General features: G+C 42.5%; 1 protein-coding gene and 1 long non-coding RNA gene across 6 annotated transcripts in view; both read right to left on the bottom strand.

The window, feature by feature from the left end:
• The window catches only part of MAPRE2 (microtubule associated protein RP/EB family member 2), a 143,793-nt gene that overhangs the window by 62,348 nt on the left and 60,545 nt on the right, over positions 1-20,900 (bottom strand). Inside the window, exon 1 of one of the 5 annotated variants that reach the window (XM_037032914.1) lies at positions 848-852. The exons of the other annotated variants lie outside the window; for them this stretch is intronic. The gene's annotated coding sequence lies outside the window, so the exon portion shown is untranslated. Of the gene's footprint in view, positions 1-847; positions 853-20,900 lie in introns of those variants that run through there. 5 annotated transcript variants of the gene reach the window in all.
• Positions 5,974-12,500, bottom strand: LOC118977831 (uncharacterized). The gene is made up of 3 exons (XR_005064618.1): positions 12,448-12,500; positions 9,196-9,201; positions 5,974-5,991 (listed from the first exon to the last, which is right to left on the bottom strand). It is a non-coding gene; the product is annotated as an uncharacterized LOC118977831 (long non-coding RNA).

Genomic DNA, 20,900 nt, shown 5'->3' with positions numbered 1-20,900 from the left:
CCTAAAAATAAAAAGTTTCTTAACATCACTGAATATGTGCTATAATGTCTTATAATTTTGTTTGTTTGTTTGAATCTGGATTCAAATAAGGTTCATATACTGAGATTCTTTGATATGTACTTTATATTTCTTTTATTTATAGGCTTCTTCTCCATTTCTAATATTTCCCTTGCAATTTTTTTTATTGTTGTGGAAGAAACTGGGTTGGTTGTCTTGCAGAGTTTCTACAATGCCCTATCAGAGTGATTTAACACATTCTTCTGTCCCTTGTATTCTTTCTATTTTTTACTATTTAAAAAAAATTTAAATATAGTTGGTATACAATATTGTATTGTATACAGGTGTACAATACAAAGATTCAACATTTTTATACCTTACAATGTGATCGTGTCCCTTGTATTTTATACACAGCTAATTTGATCTAAAGTCGTGATCTGATTCGAGTTCTCACTGAGGGGTGGGGTGGAAAGACTACTTCACACAGTGTCTGAACTTCCCTCAGGCCTGACTGACTCCTTCTGTGATACATTCGCCATCGGTGGCATCTGCCTAGACCCAACCATTCTCTAGAGACTTCAAAGTGATACTCTATTATTTATTCTTGATTTATTAGCTAGAATCACTATACAAAGAGAAACTCCCCCTGAGGTACCAATCATAAAAGAAAGGCAGAAAAGACACCTAATTTTTTCCCTTTATTTACCAGTTTTCAGAGTGAAGAGGTGGTTCCTCAATATTTTCCAAACATGACAAGGGGGGTTTTATTTTTCATGTGTAATTATGAACTCGTAGATTTAAACATATTTGATACGTGTCAGTCCACTGCAGTTTATGTCTTAGTTGACACGAGCCTGCAGGGGGCTTACTCGGGATGGCTCCTGAGTTCTTTTGACAAAGTCCTGGAAGCCTTCAGCCTTCCTGGAAGCCTCTGTGCTTTCTGGTGTGACAGAGTGTTCCAGCTCCACTTGTACCTCTCCTGCCTGAGACCTAAAACCAGTCATTTCTCTAAAGGCTCATTATTCCTTTTAGTGGCAAATGGTATTCAGAGGTAAATAATAGTTTTAAGCCTGACTACATATAACAGAAAAATCTATACAGTGTTATAGGTTTAGCGTAAACATCTACATATTTATGAAACAGTTGTGTCTGGAATTCTTATTAATGCTAAAGAAAGCAATAAAAATCTGCTTTTTACTTAAAGTGCTAAATGAAGACTTAATTTATAAACAAACAAACATAAAAATAAGTAAATGTCCATCTACCCCATCATCCACCTTTAAAAGCACCCTCATCTCTAAATTCTCTTCCTCTGCAGACCTGAAAACACTCTTGGCCCTGCATCTCAGATCATGTGACCATAACTACCGCTTACCCATGTTATTAAATACTACTTATTTTTTGGTTAATAAACTGTTTTCTTTGGCCTATCGTTTTTTAAACAAAGCCATTGACTTTTACTACCCATTCACTTTTTAAATCTACTATATATATATTAAATTATGTAAAACCTTAAAAATAATTAAAAATTTAAGATGTTTTGGACCTTTGATGTAATTTTCATATAGTGGCATAAGTATATCATAAGTTGATATACTTTTCTAATGGGTCCTTCCTCAGTAGGTGCTGAAAACGTTTGCACTACCGGGCAAGGCACGGATGAGGCACGGAGGCCCAGGACCGTGCAAATGAAAACAAACTGGACTGGGATGACTTTTTTGCTCCAGGTGATTAAAAATAAAACCTTTGACAATGCAGGAGAGAGACAATTCGATCTGTGTTTTAAAGCTAAGCCATCTACAGGTTAGTAAAACTGTTCTTTCTACCCAGCAGAAAGAGACGTACAAAAAGGACAGGTAGGGGAGTTGTGCTGGCTTTTTAAAAAGCCATCTGATCAAGGAAGCGAGTCAGTCGCCGCAGGTCTGTCCCTGAGTCACATTCTCCTCCAGGTCTGCACTGATAACGCTCATCCTAGGGCAAGGACCCTCCCGTACCTCAGCAGAGTTCCAGTTCACAATGATAATAAGTACAGCACTATCTGCCTTCCTGGAGGTCATTAAGATGAACAATGAAACAGCGCCTGATTTTTGCTTTAAAAAAACTCCACTNGACCATAACTACCACTTACCCACACTATTAAATACTACTTATTTTTTCGTTATTAAACTGTTTTCTTTGGTCTATCATTTTTTAAACAAAGCCATTGACTTTTACTACCCATTCACTTTTTAAATCTACTATATATATATATATATATATATATATATATATATATATAAAATTATGTAAAACCTTAAAAATAATTCAAAATTTAAGATGTAAAATTTGATGTAATTTTCATATACTGGCATAAGTATATCATAAGTTGATACACTTTTCTAATGGGTCCCTCCTCAGTCAGTGCTGAAAGCATTTGCACTACCGGGCAAGGCACGGAGGCCCAGGACCGTGCAAATGAAAACAAACTGGACTGGGATGACTTTTTTGCTCCAGGTGATTAAAAATAAAACCTTTGACAATGCAGGAGAGAGACAATTCGATCTGTGTTTTAAAGCTAAGCCATCTACAGGTTAGTAAAACTGTTCTTTCTACCCAGCAGAAAGAGACGTACAAAAAGGACAGGTAGGGGAGTTGTGCTGGCTTTTTAAAAAGCCATCTGATCAAGGAAGCGAGTCAGTCGCCGCAGGTCTGTCCCTGAGTCACATTCTCCTCCAGGTCTGCACTGATAACGCTCATCCTAGGGCAAGGACCCTCCCGTACCTCAGCAGAGTTCCAGTTCACAATGATAATAAGTACAGCACTATCTGCCTTCCTGGAGGTCATTAAGATGAACAATGAAACAGCGCCTGATTTTTGCTTTAAAAAAACTCCACTTAGTTTTTCCTGCACAATAGTTACTAGGCTCACCCCTCTAACCAGCACAGCTGCTGTCTCCAGACACGTGGAGTAAGAGCGACCACGTGCTGAGAGACCTGTGGGAAAACTAGGATAGAGGACAGACCAAGAGGAAGGGTGGACCAGGAATATTTCCTAAAAGAAAACACCACATTAAATAGATTTCCATACCTACTTCCAATGAATAGCAATGGAGTCAGTACAGTTAATTTCTAATTACCGTCTATGCGGATCAGAATACCCTCATAATCTATCTTAGTTCCCTACGGGCAATGCCTCCGGATTCTGGGTGCGAAAGCTCTGGGTTCAGATCCCCCCTCTGTGAAGGGGAGGTGATCTTCCTCACGGCCAGGAAGTCAGGTGGCAGCCAAAGGGGAAGGAGAGAGAATTCCATTCCTGCTCTCCATCCCGCCTTTTCTCAGTTCCTCCGGCTCCCACTTTTTCTCCAGGTGTGATTCCAATGCAGTCAAACCTCAGTTCTCCAGGTGACTGAAACAGTTCACAGAAGAAATTTTGTATCTGTCCAAATGTGAAACTCAGGGCTGATGACAAGAGTGCTTATTAGTCTTGTCAACAGTACTTCATAGCCTTAAAAGTCCTTAAAAGCTCTTCTGTGGACACCCTCTAAAATCCCAGTATTTCACATTATAATTTACTGGGTGCCAATCTACCTTACAGTGTAAAGGAGCAAGTACCAGTCCCTGTTTATTCTTCAGAAATGTGCGGCAAGTAACAAGGAGTTTCGCTATCATCTGACAACGAACGTGGTCCCATGCTCCCATGTTGGTCCTGGAGAGAATTCCATGAGGGAATCAGGGCAGGAGTTATATTCTTTCCTGACGAATGGGGACTGCTAGTGCGATGGAAGGGAAGAGTCAAAATTATTTAAAATGTCAAATTTTTTAATTTGTTGAGCAATTTACAAAAATTCAGTCAAGAAAAGTGAATGTTTAAGAAAGGCAAAATAGTATCAAATGTTCCAGAATGAAGAGCCGGGGCACCATGCAGGGTTTATTCTCTTGTTTGGATCTCCTGCATGTTTTTTACACAAAAACAACAGTTTAGTCTTAGGTGAACCTGCCATGTGGCCTCTGGGACACGGCATCTCTCTCGGTGCCATCCTTGCACACAAAGGGGCTGAAGCATGGTCCCACTAGTTGGTGGCTTTCAGGCAGCTTCTCACCCCGCTCACTCAGTGTTTGAAGCCTGGTGAGCACAGCAGCACTGACGGTAACAGATGAGGGACTTTCCTAGCATCGTGGTCTGTGGGTCACTGTATGTTGGTAGGGCATTCAAACTTCATTTTAACCTGAATCTGCACCCATTGCTCCTACTTGAAAATACACCAGTAATCACAATATATTTACACACTGTTTCTGTGACTGTTTGAATGCCTTTTTGAAAAGCTGGGAACACACATATTTTTTGTAAACAGAAGAGAAGGAAAAAAAGCTCTTCATCTCTCCCGCAGGCAAGTCACCATTTGGGCACCTCTGGGGATAGTGACCACTGACCCACGTGACTTTAGAAAAAGGACAACCTCAGCCCGAGGGCCAGTGTGTTGAATCTGCTGGAGGTGGCGCGGGCAGAGCTATGGTAAGTCCATGCTTCGCAGCAGCTGCTCAGCCATGCCAGTGTTGGCCCACAGAAACAAAAGGAATTTTAGTGACTGGCACCTGAGTTAATCAACCGTGCAAAGCCTGGATAGAGGCTTGGCAAGCCCCAAACTGTGGAAAGCAGAATATGAATTCCACCACCTTTCCAGTCATGGGCTCCCCAACCAATTAATTACAAAATAATCTATAACTCTGTCCTAGAACAGATTTTGCAAGGTTTGTGAATTATTCCAGAAGAATGTCTCTTCAGAATCTGACAAATATGTAAAATGTCCTAGCTAGCATTATGTGCAGCCATTAAATGAAATTATTTCCTATGTAATTCATTTCGTCTCTCTGCCCCACCCTAGCCCTTACAAAGAGATCACAGCCATACTTGGGGGTGGGGGGGAATGCTTGAGGAGGGAGGAGGCCACTTTTCCTCATTTCCTCCCTTCACACTTTGATCACCTCTTCTGGAGGAAAATGGAGCATTTTTTCAGCATGGCTCATGCACGACAGGCCAGGTGTCCCAGGATCCTGGCTTCGGTCTTGTTTTGGGTGTGTGGATGTAGGGAGCAGGGCTTGAGAAATTAATTCTGGGAATGANTCTCTGCCCCACCCTAGCCCTTACAAAGAGATCACAGCCATACTTGAGGGGGGGGGAATGCTTGAGGAGGGAGGAGGCCACTTTTCCTTATTTCCTCCCTTCACACTTTGATCACCTCTTCTGGAGGAAAATGGAGCATTTTTTCAGCATGGCTCATGCACGACAGGCCAGGTGTCCCAGGATCCTGGCTTCGGTCTTGTTTTGGGTGTGTGGATGTAGGGAGCAGGGCTTGAGAAATTAATTCTGGGAATGAGGCATGTGGAACCTATTTTCATTTTGATTTTTTTTCACAACTAGCGTCTGAGTTTGCCAGGCTTCCCAAGTTTAGACACGACCATCTGCAGAAGCACAGCCCTGCATAAGTGGTGGTCTACTGTCTGCAAGGAAGCTCCGTTTGGCTCAGATTTACCCCAAACCTATTTTGAAGCTGAACCTTTAAAAGCCTTTCCTGACTCGAGTTACCTTCCTTATGTTACTCCCTAAAGGAATCTATCTGCAACCAGAAATTTCACCTTTGATACAAAACAGGAACGTCCAACCTTTTTCAACCCATGGCACACATGAACCAATCACTAAACTTCTGCAGCACACCAAAAAATATTTTTGTGGATCTGAAAAGAAAACCCAAGTATAATTTTGATTCATTTACACTGGACAGCTATTGTTGTGTTGGCTATTTTTATTTTTTTAATTTGACAATATAAGGGAAAAGAGGTCAGTATCCCTGACTAAATAGTCAGGTATTGCACGTTTTAAAAATTCTTGCAGCACACCGGTTGAAAATGGCTGATATAAAATATTGTGAAAATTCCATCTATTCTATGCCAACATGCTCCATTTACACATCTCACACCAGCCTGCAACCCAGGCATGTGCCCTGACTGGGAATCGAACCTCGATCCTCTGGTTCACAGGCACGTGCTCAATCCACTGAGCTACACCAGCCAGGGCACAATGCCTGCTTTCAACATGTTCCTCCATCACTGGGAAAAGCAATCCACCTTCCACCTTTCAAATAAGTGAACACAAAGGACAGACTGAAAAAGAGGTACAAATAATAATGCTATTTTTCTTTCACCTGAAAACTTATTTCTTGCCCTTGAGCACACAAGGATTTCTGTAACCCTGATAGTAATCTATAACCCATATTGTTTCTTGAGGAACATTTAAAAATACCAGTGTTTCATAGGAAGCCATGTCTTGCTGTCAGGAGCTACATGTCCTTTTAAAGTGTCTCAGGAGCCCCCTTTCCTACCAATCATTGAACTTACACTTGGTCCAGGTTAAGACCTCACCTTTAATTCCCATCTCACAGGGCAAATCTTCGGTTCAAGTTTTTAGGATTCTCAAGGTTAGCCTGTTCCTACACAGAGATGCATGATTTAAAACACACTCATAACCACAGCTTTCTAGTCAGAATTTTGCCATTCTAGCAGAAATAGCCATGCTGCAAACACTTCTCAATAGTCACAAATATTATGATGAAGCATTTAGAAAGAGATTTAGCCAAATCGTTAATATAACAGTTCCTTGTCTCACAAGTGACCTCTTTCTAAAATAACCTGCAAATATTTTGAAGAAAAAAATTACGTTTATGCCCACAGATTAAATACTGAACCGAAGAAAGAAATCCCGCAGTTGTTCTCAAAGACCACATCTGCACCAGAATATATGTCATCAACCTGGGGACGGGGATGGAGAGATTCAGTCGCACAGCAGACATTCCCTTAAATGTGCTGAGTTTCCCTCTGAAAAGCCTGTAACAACACAAACAGATTCTGCCCGAATGCCTCCTTCCTGGCTCCCTCCTAACAAAAGGCTGACGCGAACCCCACTGGGTTGTCCCCAGTAATGAACTGGGCATCCGTAGGGAGTGCCGTGTCAATGTGTCCCCTGAACCAGAAACTTCCCTGCTTTTCAGCTGTGCATAATTCATTCTCTAGACTCAATACTGTGAGGGGCAGGATTTAAACATCTCATCAAGGAAAGAATATCGCCAGATAATTCTCCATTCATCACTTTCTCTTTATTGGTGACCTGCAATGTGGGAGCAGGGAGTCTGTTTGAGGAGGGAGATAGGGTGGGGCAAAGTGGGAGTCAAAGAGGGTTCGTATCTGGGAAAGACAAACCTTGACAAGATGAAATCTCCCTGGAGAGACATAGAAACTGTACTGAGTTCCATTTAAAACTGGGCACTAAGGCTTTCGCTGACCTCGTGGGAACACCAGTGCCTGCACGGAGTCTGTGGCTGGCGGCAGACATAGGAATGGGAGAAGTCACTTGCTGTCTTCAGGCAGCAAAGGCACACTTGGGCCGCTCAGGGCAGACGCACGTCTGTTTTCTCTGGACAGGGCCTATGACTCTGTTACAGGACTAGACAGACAGTCCAAGACCAACTCCCCTGGGCGCTGCCCTCCCCGGAGAGCTGCCACAGCCAGGGAGCCAGGGGACCAGGGGACGGGTCCCTAGGCGGCAGAGGTCTGAGTGCAGTACTGACTTCAGACAAGGCTGGCAGAGAACCACAGGTATAAAATACATGTATTTTATTAGAACACAGATACCAAAATTAGGCTATGTTTCACTCAGACTATTCACATATTTAGATCTAGTAAAGAAAACCGATGTGAAGAACTACTAAGCTGCACAGAGAAACCCGGGATAGAACATGAGTAGCATGAGTGGCATCAGAGGGCAGAGCTGCCTGCTCTTTACTCCAGGCTGTTCTACGAAGCCTACTGTTGCAGCAACCACTGTGTTCTTCATTACCACTCACTGCTTAACGATGATGCTTTTATTATGGCACGACATTCTACTTCAGTCTGAAGTCAGAAGTCTTAGCCCCCGCGAGTCACTGCCACCTCCCCAAGGGAATGAACAGAAAATAATGCTCTTTTTCAGGGCGCCCATCTCTTTTGCCATTAACTGTTACTCTCTAAAATGGAGAGATGAAGCTCTTCCTGGCCATATCACCAAGTATTCCAAGCACTGTTTTTTAAAATGGAGTATGATTAAAACACACAGATCTCTCCAACTGCCTGCGAAAGGAGGTTCCATAACCAGCCTTCCAAATCCTCCCCCATTTTAAAAGCCTTGACAGTATCGGTGTTAACCCATTGGTTACTATTCAGCAAGCAAGTGGCTCCTTAGCTTCACTACCCACAACACTGTAAATAAATGCCATAGAAATGCAACTTCAAACAGCATATGTAGGTTTTGGTTCTTTAAAACTCAGAGGTAACAAGTCAACAGCCATGGCCCCGAAATGACTTGGAAACTTGGAGCTTATCCAAGGAATGGAGACATTTTGGAATTCTAAAAAAAGTTCTTTGTGGCATTCATAATGTTCAGTGATATGAATGAAACTCAGCTGCATAGAATAAAATAGTAAAAGGCTACGGCCATGAACACATGAACACATACAAAATGGGAATACGTTTCTTCGCATGGTCAAAAATGCAGCAGATTATAGCTGATTATATTTGCCTAAATGCCCATCTGTTTCAAACAGTGAGTGGCTTGGTATCCATGCTCTGAAAATAATTTCAATGACCCAGAGCTCATTCCCATGCCAGAGGGCTTGGCTGGTCTCCTCGGGCACCAACTTGGCTCCCAGTACATCTACTTCTTGACCATATGCCTTCTGTTTACTTTCCCAGCCCTACTCGGCCCTGTTCCCTCTCACCCTGACCTTAGCTCTCTCCCATGACCCCAAGTCATTTCCAGTCAGGTCCTGAGCCTCCCCTGGACCTCCCCCATGACCCGGGGTCAATGTCTCAGGGCAGGAGTGCTGCCACCACCACAATGAGGGCTCGCACTCAGCAGTCAGCCCACCCGGCATAAAACTGGGCGCATGAATTACAGCAGAAGCGTGGCAGCCGGATGAGCATGGCACCACCAGGCAACACTGGAAGGTGGCAATTTTGTCGAGAGTGCTCCCCACCTCCTGGTTCTGGGCTATTCTGTGCTCTTGGTAGTACTGGTTCATCCTCAGGCACGTAGCACCTTCAGTGGTCTACCTTTTCTAAACCTTCTCACTATAAAAAAACAAATGAAGGATGACAGCATCAAGGTTAATCCTTAGTTCCCAGCACTTGGCACCAGTGACTGCATCTCAGGCTCCAGGTTGGGCTCATAGGTCAACTCCTCGGCAAGCGCTCCCTGCGCACCCTCTGAAGTGGTCCCCTCCAGTTACGCCCACATCCCTGTGGGAGATACTAACACAGTCTGTAACTATCTTGTCTATCGTCTGCCTATTACTTCCTGCCCCCAGAATGTAAGCTCTATGAAGGCAGGCATTTTACAGAACGTATTTTGTTTACTGCCGTATCTTCTGTGTCCAGAGCAGTGCCCGGCACATTAGCAGGCCCAGTAAATAGATGCTGAATGGATGCACGTGTGGAAGAGTTTTGTGGGGAGAGGAAATATACAGGGTTCCTGAACTCATACCATGTAAGCAACTGCCAGCATGTGTCTCTAGTGCTGTGTGAGAGAGTTAGGAGAAGATAAATCAGGGTTGAGTGAATTAAAAGGACTTTGTCACCTATAACTAAAAAAAAAACTAGAGAAATATGCCATTCTTCATGTCTCCAACACTGATATGCAGAACTCCCAGCTGTACTTCAGCTTTATGAGACCTCTGACCTAGCAGTCAGGGGCGCTGGCTTCTGGTTCCAGGGCTACCATCAACCCGGCCTGGTACCTGTGGGCATCTCCTTTTCATCACAGGTGTAAGTAGTTAACGTGCATGTTCTCGTTTAGTCTAAGTAACAACACTAAGTGACGTCTACTGCTTTTCTCCCATTGTGTAGGAAAAGATGCAGAGACACCTGCCCAGTCACAAGTATTACGTTGGGGAGCTGGCACTTGGACCTGGGGCTGACACTAGGGTTCTTGCTTTCAACCACCTCCCTTTCTGCTCTTGGTCTTTATCGTGTGTGTCACGAAAGTAAGTGGGAAGGAAAAAGAACTCCAAATGAGGATGCCATTGTGGTCTTCAATAAACCCATTTTGTTTTTTTAGTTCTACCATGGCCTCATTTTACATTTTCACTTTAACCAAGATGATTTTTTTAAACATAAGTTTTCCTGAAGAAGAGCCCAAAATGTAGAGATTTGGGTGACTAGTTACTCAGTCTATTGCTGGTAATGATTTTTGGCTCAAAAACATGCCAGCTGTAACATATACGCCATGCTAATATTTTAGGAATTGCCACATTTTACATTTCCAGTTACTATATATTTTGGACTTCAGCCTCTCAATTTGCTGATTGTGGTATGTTAGTCAAAGTGGACAGAGATCAAGTTCATTGCTACCTATAATTTTTTCAACACCAACTAAAGACTTCAGATTGGTACCTTGACTAAGTATTTAGAAAAACATATTTCTTAAGAAGAAAATCTCCTGGTGGCCCACTCTTAGAGATTGGTGTTGAGCCAAAGGCCTGTCTTTACGTTATGGTGAAATTCATTTTTAAACTCATGAGAACATTGTGAAATGGAAATGGAAATTGGAGTACCAACAAAATTAAGCCTAAAAGGATGAGGGACGTGCAGGTGGGTGTTAAAATTCATTCCAGTGAATTTGGCTCCCAAATGGGCAATGTACACCCATACCTGCCCGCATTCCCGCCCTCCAAGCCCTGTTGGTACCATCTGCTCTTTATTCTTTCCATAGCAGACTGACACAAAAAACAAAATGGCCAATTTCAAATTGTAACAGTGAAACATTCAACTTCTTAAGTATCAACTTCAGTTGACAGGGTACTGATCAGCTTTTTCAGCCAACTGACACCCCAACCCTACTGAGCATCCTGCAAATTGCATACAAGGAGGCTGCACCTGGTGAGAACAGGAAATGGACATTTCAGTTGTAGTTACAGCTGAGCTAGGATTAGTAATGCTCAGCCAAACTGGTGTAGCAGTGGGGAAATGTTATCTAAACTAGGAGCACTATTTCATCACCAGTTCCCCAGAGGCCATTGTCCCCAAAACTTCCTTTCCCAGCTGAAATGATTCATTTAAGTCAGAGAAGGGATGCCCGTATTTTCCTATAATTCCACCCCACAGTGGAGCTCGTCCTCCTACTCGCTTCCCTGGTTTCCTGTACTCCTGTTTTGGCAACCAGATACCAGTCCTGTCTTCCTTGTATGCTGAATTAGAAGAAGAGTCCTTTCTTATGGTTTTTGTTGTTGTTGTTGTTGTTCAGTTGGGTGGTTTTTAAACCAATAGGTTCACCTACCATTTACTTACTGAAATGAAAAATAAAGAAGGAACTGACAGACATCAGAAGTTTACATCAGAAGCACTCAATAGCCCCTGACAAAAATCAGTTTACACACACACACACACATATGCAGTACCTCTCGGCTCTCTTATTGTGTAAGTCACAACTGAATACATTTCTAGCATCAGTGTAATAACTGCAATTCTCAAAGGGAAGTGCAAAAACTGCACATTCGAGTGAAAAGTGGGTAAGAATTGAGTTAGATGCAAACTGAACCATGTGCACAAATAACACGGGGGCAGATACATGGTAAGACCCTTGGGTTTGGGAAAGAGAGGAAATATAGGAGTTTCTTAAAGTGCAGCCTTTTCCCTTGATTCTGCAGTTCTATGGTGTGAAGACTTACAGGAGCAAAGGACTATGTAATATCAGTTTACTGAATTTAGAAAGTTTTGTTAAACTTGGGATATTTAAAGATAGAAAAGTAACAACTGAGCAGTGAGCAGTCACAAATAATTAAGGGAAAAAAATTAATTATGAGAAGACCTTATAAACTATTTGACTAACTGGAGACAAAGAAGTCTTCAGAAGGGTGAGTGGAGGAAGTTAGCTGTAGCGTAAATGTGTGTGTTAAAAATTACTCAGTATGGGAGTGATCTGATAAAATTTGGTAAAGCGCCTCACTACCCTGCCCCGGCATCTAGTTTCTAGGTTCCTAGAATTAATTTGACTTAGAGATTTTTAAAACATTGAAAGATGAGATTTTTAATTCAGCGCTTGAGTATAATTATAACTTTTTTTGGTCCCTCAGACTTAAACCAATGTCTCAAGAACTATTTCACTTTATTTCAAATTTAGCTGTTGTTATAATTAATATAATAATAAGCATGATTCACAATATCATAAGAAGTGACTCATTTTTATGTGTATATAACTAAGGACTCTTATTTTTTAAAAAGATTTTATTTATTTACTTCTAGAGAGGGAGGAAGAGAGGGAGGAAGAGAGGAAGAAAGAGGGAGAGAAGCGTCAACGCGTGAGAGATGTATCCACTGGTTGCCTCCCTCAAGCCCCCAACTGGGGGCCTGGTCCGCAACCCAGGCGTGTGCCTTGACTGGGACCTGAGACCCTTTTGGTTTGGGAGGCTGGCATGCAACCCACGGAGTCACACCAGCTAGGGCAGGATTCTTATTTCAAATTAAGGATAAAATACCTCAGAATAGTTTGATGAAGCAAAGAAAACAAACTCAAGGTCAGATGTTAGTAAGAAACCTATTTACTGTCTTTTAAAATAAAATGTAAAAGCGCTGCTTATTTTTTGAAATATTTTTATATAAAAACCAGTACATTTCCACTATGGGAAAAGTAGAAATAAAGATAAAAATAAAATTAAAAACCTTGTGTGTGTGTGTGCAGCACGTGTTTAAATTTTACACACACATACTTACACATAAAAATGGGTTTATAAACACACAGGGCTCAACAGTGTTCCCCAGAATTCATGTTTCCGGGAAACCTCAAATGTGCTTTTACTAGGAAACTGGTTCTTTGGAGATGTAATTAGCTAACATAGGGTCATACTAGATTAGGGCCCTAAATCCAATGACTGGTGTCCTTACAAAAAGGCCACGTGAAGAAAGCAAGACACAGAAAGAAGGCCATGAGACAACGGAGGCAGGGACTGGGCTGCTGTAGCTACAAGCCAAGGAATGAGTGGGGCCAGCAGAGGCGGGGGGAGCTAAGCACGACCCTCCTACAGCTCTTGGAGGAAACGCAGCCCTGCCGACACCCTCATTTCAGACGTATAGCCTCCCCGGCTGTGAGGACAGTCTGCGGTTTGTCACGGCAGTCCTAGGATGCCAACACAACACAGCCACACTTTCGTACTGCACTTGTTTCTCTTAACACATTGTGAAAGTGTTTCATATATTTTTCACATGTGATATTTGCACTACATTTCTCTGTGCAGGTGTACCACAGTACACTTGAGCCCAGAATTTTATGTTAACCTGCTTGCTTGTAGGAACTACTGGTTTGATCATTTCTCCTGTTTTTCAGTTAATTATTTTTTCAAGACAACAGAAGTAGTGGTCATTTAAATGCTAACAATGACCAAACCATATGGGCTCACACAAAAAGACACGGACATCTTCCATGTCCTATGTAGTTCTCTAGGTGATTTTGAGGAGAGGTTTGTGTGTGCACGCTAGTCAGAGTCCTGGAAGCCCAATAGGCAGCAGCACTGGTTCTGGGCCCCCTCGTTAATAGAGAAGGAAGCAAGCAATCTTCTTTAAAAAAAAGTCATGTCCTTGGCCACCGTAAACTAGGGGAATCACAGGATGTCCTGTCTAACAGTATTTGGCTTCCCTTCACGGAACAACCTCAATTAAACCAAAAACAACACTGTTAACTGATACTTTAGTGGCTGTGACTTGCTCAGTCCCAGCTAGAACATAGAAAGTAATCCTCTATAACGGAGATAGCAAGAGATTACTGCCATCGTGGAAGCAGTAACTCATCTGAAATTCAACCCGAAGGTTTTGCAATAAACTAAATGATAGATGAAGTAAGTTACACTCATAAAATCTACTTGCAGGCCTAGGGCATTTGTGAAATCATAAGTGACCTCATATGTTATAATATCTTTGGAGTTTGAAACATGTGTGGCTAAGAAATTTGGATTTTAGCTGGAAAGTTTCTAGAAGCCAAGCATTCCTACCCTTTCACAATCACAGTCCCTCAGTAGACCCTTCTGGGTACTCCCCTGGCCTTCCCGAGCTTTTGCTTTTGTTTCCCAGTTCCTAAATTCTACTTAAGGCAATTTCTCCTTAGGGGTTAGAGAAGTCAGGAGTCAAACTGGCAACGACAAATCGCCACATCAGATTGAATGACTGGAGCAGAAATGAGGTGTGTGTGTGTGGGGGGGGTGTTCGCCTCAGATTTTAAGGGGGGGTGGGGGAGAGAAAGAGAGAGGGAGGGAGGGAGAGAGAGAGAGAAAATATCTAATGCTTTAATTATCAAGGGCAAGATTCAGAAAACATGAAAATGGTTCCTGGCTACTTTTTAAAAAGAGCATTTCTATACACATTTTCCTCAAAACGTAACAGTGGAAAATGTGATCTGGTGTTAAGGGGACTCTCACTACAAAGAAAAGAGTATCTATATAATTATAGGGTTCTTCTCTGCAGAATTAAGAAAGCTTCTCATCTACCAAGATCCCATAGAAAACCTACCTCCTAACTTTAACTCTTTCAAACCAACTTTTAAAGTGGGCTTAGTGTTTTTTCCTGAGCTAAAATAATCATATTATTACTATTTTAATGTACTCATCTTATATGAACTTGCTGAGGCCTGGACCTAATTGCTAGAAAAGATGCTGTGGACAAGACCAGGGAGAAACAACTATCCTTCTTCTTGAGGGCTTTATATTCCAGTTGAGAACAACAGACCCATATCCTTTACAATCTAAGTCAAGACTATATTATAGCATCCAGAATATAGTATTTTATAACAATAAGATAAACCACCTAACTTTTTTAAAGGGGCAAAAGATGTGAACAGACACTTCGCTAAAGAAGGTAGCCAAAGGTCAATAAGCACATGGAAGAATACCCAACATTATTAATCATCAGGAAAACATAGAATTAAAATCCTAGTAAGATATCACTACCCATCTGTAAGGATAGCCAAAATCTAAGACTGACAATACCAAGTGTCGCCAAGGATATGAAACAACTGGAACTCTTAACATTCTGTGGGTAGGACTGTAAAATGGTACAACTGCTTTGAATGATTATTTGCAGTATCTTAAGTTTCTTTGTTAATTTTTTAAAATTTTAATTTATTTAATTATAGTTGGTGTATGATTTTATATATTAAACACCACTTAAATGGCACAATCATCCTACGCCTAGGGATTTGCTCCAGAGAAATGAAAACATACGTTCCCAGACTTCTGGTCAAGATGGCAGTGTGGGCAGACATGGCTCGCCTCTTTGCAAAACCACATCAAAATTACAACTGAAATGTGGAACAACCATTGCTCAGAACCATCAGAAATAGAGTTCAATGGAAGTCTGACAAGGATGGAATTAAAGAAACCACACCCATCCAGACGGGTAGGAGGGGTGCAGATGAGGAATGGGTTGGTCCAACATACACGTGGTGGATACAAATCTGGGAGGGATAGCTAGGGAGTGAGGAGTCCCAGCCCCACACCAGGCCCGCCAGCCCAGGGTTCCAGTGCCAGGAAGATAAGTCCCCACAACTTCTGGCTGCAAAAACTAGTGGGGATTGAGTCAGTGGAAGAAACTGTTAGAGCCCCAAACAGTTTCTCTTGAAGAACCCACATACAGACTTATTCCCTCTGAGCTTATTCAGACTTATTCCCTCTGAGCTCCAGCACTGGGGTAGCAACTTGAAAGGCACCAGTGGCACATAGGAGAAAGCAAAGTATCTAGCATCAAGGCAAGCAGAGGCCACTGTCCCTTTTTTAAACCCTCCCCAACAGAGCTGATAAGCTGGTGCCATATCTGAGATGCCATCAATCTGGTTAACACTGTTTGACCCACCTAGAAGATCCCAAGAGACTCCACCCACCCAATTTACTGGCCCAACCAAGCTACTTTTCCATATGAATGGCTGGTCTTGACTCATACTGCACAATTTCCTAAATCCTCTCAAACAAGCAACAGCTCGCCTCCGTGAGCCCCAGGCCCACTTCTAGCAGCAGACAGCCTGGATCCACAGCTTGGCTTCACCTGGGAATCTCCAAGCCAAGCACAAGTAGCAGCCATCTCAGATTGCTTTATAGCTCAGCACGGGTAGTCCCAGGCAAAACACAGGTGAGGGCTGACCTTGGCCTATACCACCCGGGGAAACCCCATGGTCAGCCCATCCAGTGGGGGGTTAGACCACGCTAGAACACCACCACCCTGCTTCTGCACAGCTGATCTTCCTCGGATGGTGGAGGTTGGTGGTCAGTGGTCCAAGCCAATCCTTACAGCTGACTGGCCTGGGTAAATCCCTCTCATTGACCTTCCAAAAGCAACAAAGAGTCAACTACAAGAGTAGGGTATACTCAGCTCACATGAAGGGTACACCTTGAGTATCCAGCCTGGGTGATAGGGGAGGCTGTGCACCTGGACCCTACATGGCATCCACTACCATTAGACCCTACCATGAAGACACAGAGTCAAATTATTTCTACCTAATACATAGAAACAAACACAGGGAGACAAAGAAACATGGCCCAAATGAAAGAACAGATCAAGACTCCAGAAAGAGCTAAACGAAATGGAGACAAGCAATCTATCAGATGCCGAGTTCAAAACACTGGTTTTAAGGATGTTCAAGGAACTTAGGATCTCAGAAGCATAAAAAAGCTTCAGTCAGAAATGAAGGATTCACTAATTGAAATAAAGAACTATTTACAGGGAAACAACAGTAGAGTGGATGAAACAGAATGAAATCAATTATTTGGAACACAAGGAAGCAAAAAAAACACAACCAATCAGAACAACTAGAAAAAAAAAAGAATCCAAAAAACATGAGGATAGCATAAGCACCCTCTGGACAACTTCAAGAGGTCCAACATTTACATCACAGTGGTGCCAGAAGGAGAAGAGAAAGTTCAAGAAATTAGAAATCTATTTTTTAAAAATTTCCCTAATTTGGTGAAGGAAATAGACATACAAGTCCAGGAAGCACAAAGAGTACAGAACAAGATGGATGGAAAGAGGCCCACCCCATGACACACCGTAATTAAAATGTCAAAAGGTTAAAGATAAAGAGAGACTCTTAAAAGCAGCAAGAGAAAAGAAGTTAGTTACTTACAGGGGTGTTCCTATTAAGTCTATCGGCTGATTTCTCAAAAGAAACTCTGCAGGCAAGAAGGGACTGGCAAGAAACATTCAAAGCCAGGAAAAAGCAGGGACCTACAACCAAGACTGCTCTACCCAGCAATGCTATCATTTAGATCCAAAGGACAGATAAAAGGCTTCCCAGACAAGGAAAAGCTAAAGGAGTTCATCATTACAAAACCATCACTACACATAATGTTAAATGGACTTATTTAAGAAAAAAGAAGATCAAGACTCTGAACAATAAAATAGCAAAAATACATATCTGTCAACAATTGAATCTAAAAAATAAACTAAGCAAACAAGAAGAACAGAGACAGAATCATGGATACAAAGAGTGTTTTGGTGGTTGCCAGACGGGAGGCAGTGAACGGGAATGGGTGAAGTGGCGAGGGGGTTAAGAAGAACAATCGGTAGTTACAGAATAGCCGTGGGGATGTAAAGCGCAGTATGGGAAATGGAGTAGCCAGAGAACACACACACATTTCCCATAGACACGCACAAGGTGTGGGGATTTCCTCAGGGGGTGCTGGGTGGAAGGGGGCACAGGGGAAAAATCAGGACAACTATAGTAGCATAATCAAGAAAACATAATTTAAAAAAAGAAAACCTATGTTCCCACAAAGACGTGCGTGTGAATATTCACAGACTTTGCTACGAACTGGAAAAAACCCCAAAGTTCATCAACTGCTGAGCAATAAAATGGGGTACAGCCATACGATAGAACACTACTCAGCAATACAGAACACTGAACGCGGGCAAACCTAACCCAGAAGAGTCTCCAAATCATTATGTTAAGTCATCGAAGTCAGGCACTACAGAGGACAATCTGCATGGTTTCGTTTCCCAAAGACGTAATCTAGGCTGTGGCGACAGAAAGGGGAACGGTGGCTGCCTGGGGCGGTGGACAGCGGAAATACTCCAAAGGGCGTCAGGAGTCTTTCAGGAGAGATGGCGTCAAGGGCAAATACACTGCCCAGCCTCGCTGAATCATATACTTAAAGTATATGCAACCTACTCTACATAAACTAGTCTCTAATGAAGTTGATAAGAGTGGAAAAGACTATACTATAATGTTTGAATGTTTTCCACATTCATTTGGACTTTTCATGAACATCTGTTATTTGCTAGGTATTGCATCAGTTGCTGAGGACACAAAAGTCATAGACTAATTAATATAAAGACAGGGTAAAAGAGCAGATTGAAACTACCAGCGACAATACTAGCTGACATTTTAAAAAGCATTTACTTCGACCAGTCACTGCTTGGTATACCATACATTCCGTATCTCATTAACAACTCCATGATGTTAATGTCATCATTTTCATTTTCACACTAAAAAATGGGGCTTGGAGAGGATAAAAATTTTGCCCTAGAGTTAAAAAAGGGTGCAGATGGAATAGAGAAGTGTCAGGTCAGAGCCTGAGCTTGGCCACTATACTGCACTGCCTCTCCAAGCAGCAATCTTGGACTTTGGGGACCCCAATCGGCCTTAATGGGGGGTAGGAACGGAGAGGTGCCGGACACTCCAGGCCAACTTTTCAGTCCAGACCAAGTTTTGAACTGGAGTTGAGGTAGCAGTGACACACTCATCACACAGGCTGGAAGCATGTTCACAGTTATTCATGCTGACATCTTTTTTTAATTTTTAAGAAATTTAATTTTCAAGAAATTACTTATTACTTATTGATGAGAAAGAGAGAGAGAGAAACATCAATTTTGTTGTTCCACTTATTGATGCTTTTATTGGTTGATTCTTGTATGTGCCCTGACCAGGGATTGAACCTGCAACCTTTCTTGGGATGATGCTTCAACCAACTGAACTACCTGGCCAGGCATCCTGGCATCTTAAAGTCAGTGGTATGAATATGGTATCTGCCTGTCAGAAACTCCAGGGAGAGAAAAAATGGGCTTTCCTAACACCAATCCTGCTTTTCAATTTATTGTGTGTTGCTAGCCTCACCAAGAGATTTTGGAAAGATTTACAGGTCAGCCCCCTACCCGGGTGGCTGATGACTCATCTCTCTTCTCCTTCCCTCTAGAGAACAAGCGTTGCAGGGACAGATTTACTGTCTCCAGAAACAGAAAAGTGGGAGCCAGAAGGGAGGAGCGAGGGGCTGGAGCACCTACCCCAAGAAGGCTTCACCCTGCGCTGGGGCTGGGCTCACCCCACCACCTCTAGGCTGCACCCACCAATCACCCCCTTATCAGCATCCTCCTGTTCTAGCAGGGAGAGTCAGTTCTTAAGCTCCGCAAGCTTTCTATTTCATGGTTACTGATGGTGAGCAGGTCCCTGCAGCTGGGATAATACATTCAAAAGCTCTCAATTGGTCACCAATTGACTCCAATTGGTACACGGGGAGTAACGCAGACTGGTGGGCAAGGAGGCTGGAGTAGGGAGTATGGCGAATGCAGATGGCTTGTTTCCTGGCCAGTGTCACAGCAGCACTGCTGCAGGGGTCACGTGAAGGCCAGATATTGCTCACTAATGCCCATGAGGTGGGGGAGGTTGGGCTAAGAGTTGGGGGACGCCAGAGGGCTGCATTAGAGTGGCTAAAATGTGGCAATAACCCATAAGCTCACTGTCTTAGCAACACCGCCCCCCCCACCCCGCACAGTACCTGACACACAGCAGGTGCCAAAAAAATGAGACAAAAATAAAAATTCAAAAAGGATATGGAAAAAGAATCCTCACAGAGCATTATTTTGCAGTTAGTACAAGATTCACAGAGCATACTAAGCAGGCTGAATGCATCACAAAAAAAAAAAAACCATAGGAGGCAGATCCAATGTACTCTGAGAAAATACGGATTACATGGATAACGACGTATGAATCCTCAAAGGGCAGATGCTACAGGAGCAAATTTCATTTGTGATTTGTGATATTGTTTTAATTAAGAGTGGTAACTGCATTAGGCAAACTTTTAATGTCATCCATGTGACTTCAGTAAGTCCATGAATATTCTGAGATGCTCCCCAATATATTTCAGCAGGTAAAACTCACTGTTAAAACAAGACTCTATAAAAAGATACACAGGGACTTATCTGTCCAGTTCCCACCATTATTAGTTTATATCCTTATAGTTTCTCCAGGCACATCAAGTAAATATGAACACATACTGCCCTTCTCCCACTTTTTTACATAAAAGTTGGTACCATATAGTTCTTTCTAATCTAGTGATGGTCAATACAAATATCATCAAAGTCAGGGTCCAAAAGAGAGAGGCCTTTTTCTTTGTCCTCAAGAGACTCTTTGCAAGGCAGAAGTAACCTTCCCACCATCTACGTCACTCAACAATGCTCAAAACTATGGCTTAGGCTGTACTAAAACTTACACACAGAGGTCATGGTAGGGGACGCACACACAAACACAGTTTTCATTTTCATTGTTCATTTCTGAAAGCTTCGGAAAATTACAGGAGTGAAGAGTCTGCCCCTGCCAGGTGATCAGCACAATAAGTACAGCAGCGCTTTCCTGGGGTCAGATGTGAGCATCTTCCCATCTCAGCTTCCTCCCTCCTTGCCTATTGTCCTGGATACAAGAGGCTTTTCAAGGAAGGGCTGTGCACTGTTTACCTTTGTGCCCTAAGTGCCCAACATGGAATTTAGCATATAGAAGGAACTCAAGTTTCCGGAAAGGAAAGATTAATAGCCTGCAAAAATTTTGGCTTAAATTTTAATATAACAATAATTATGTCATTATTTAAAAGGGTGGAAATA

The sequence above is a fragment of the Sturnira hondurensis genome, unplaced genomic scaffold, assembly GCF_014824575.4.
Source record: "Sturnira hondurensis isolate 20B ecotype Veracruz unplaced genomic scaffold, ASM1482457v3 Scaffold0001872, whole genome shotgun sequence".
Classification (NCBI taxonomy): Eukaryota; Metazoa; Chordata; class Mammalia; order Chiroptera; family Phyllostomidae; genus Sturnira; species Sturnira hondurensis.
Note: the sequence above shows the minus strand (reverse complement) of the source record. Positions and strands in the feature narration are given on the sequence as shown.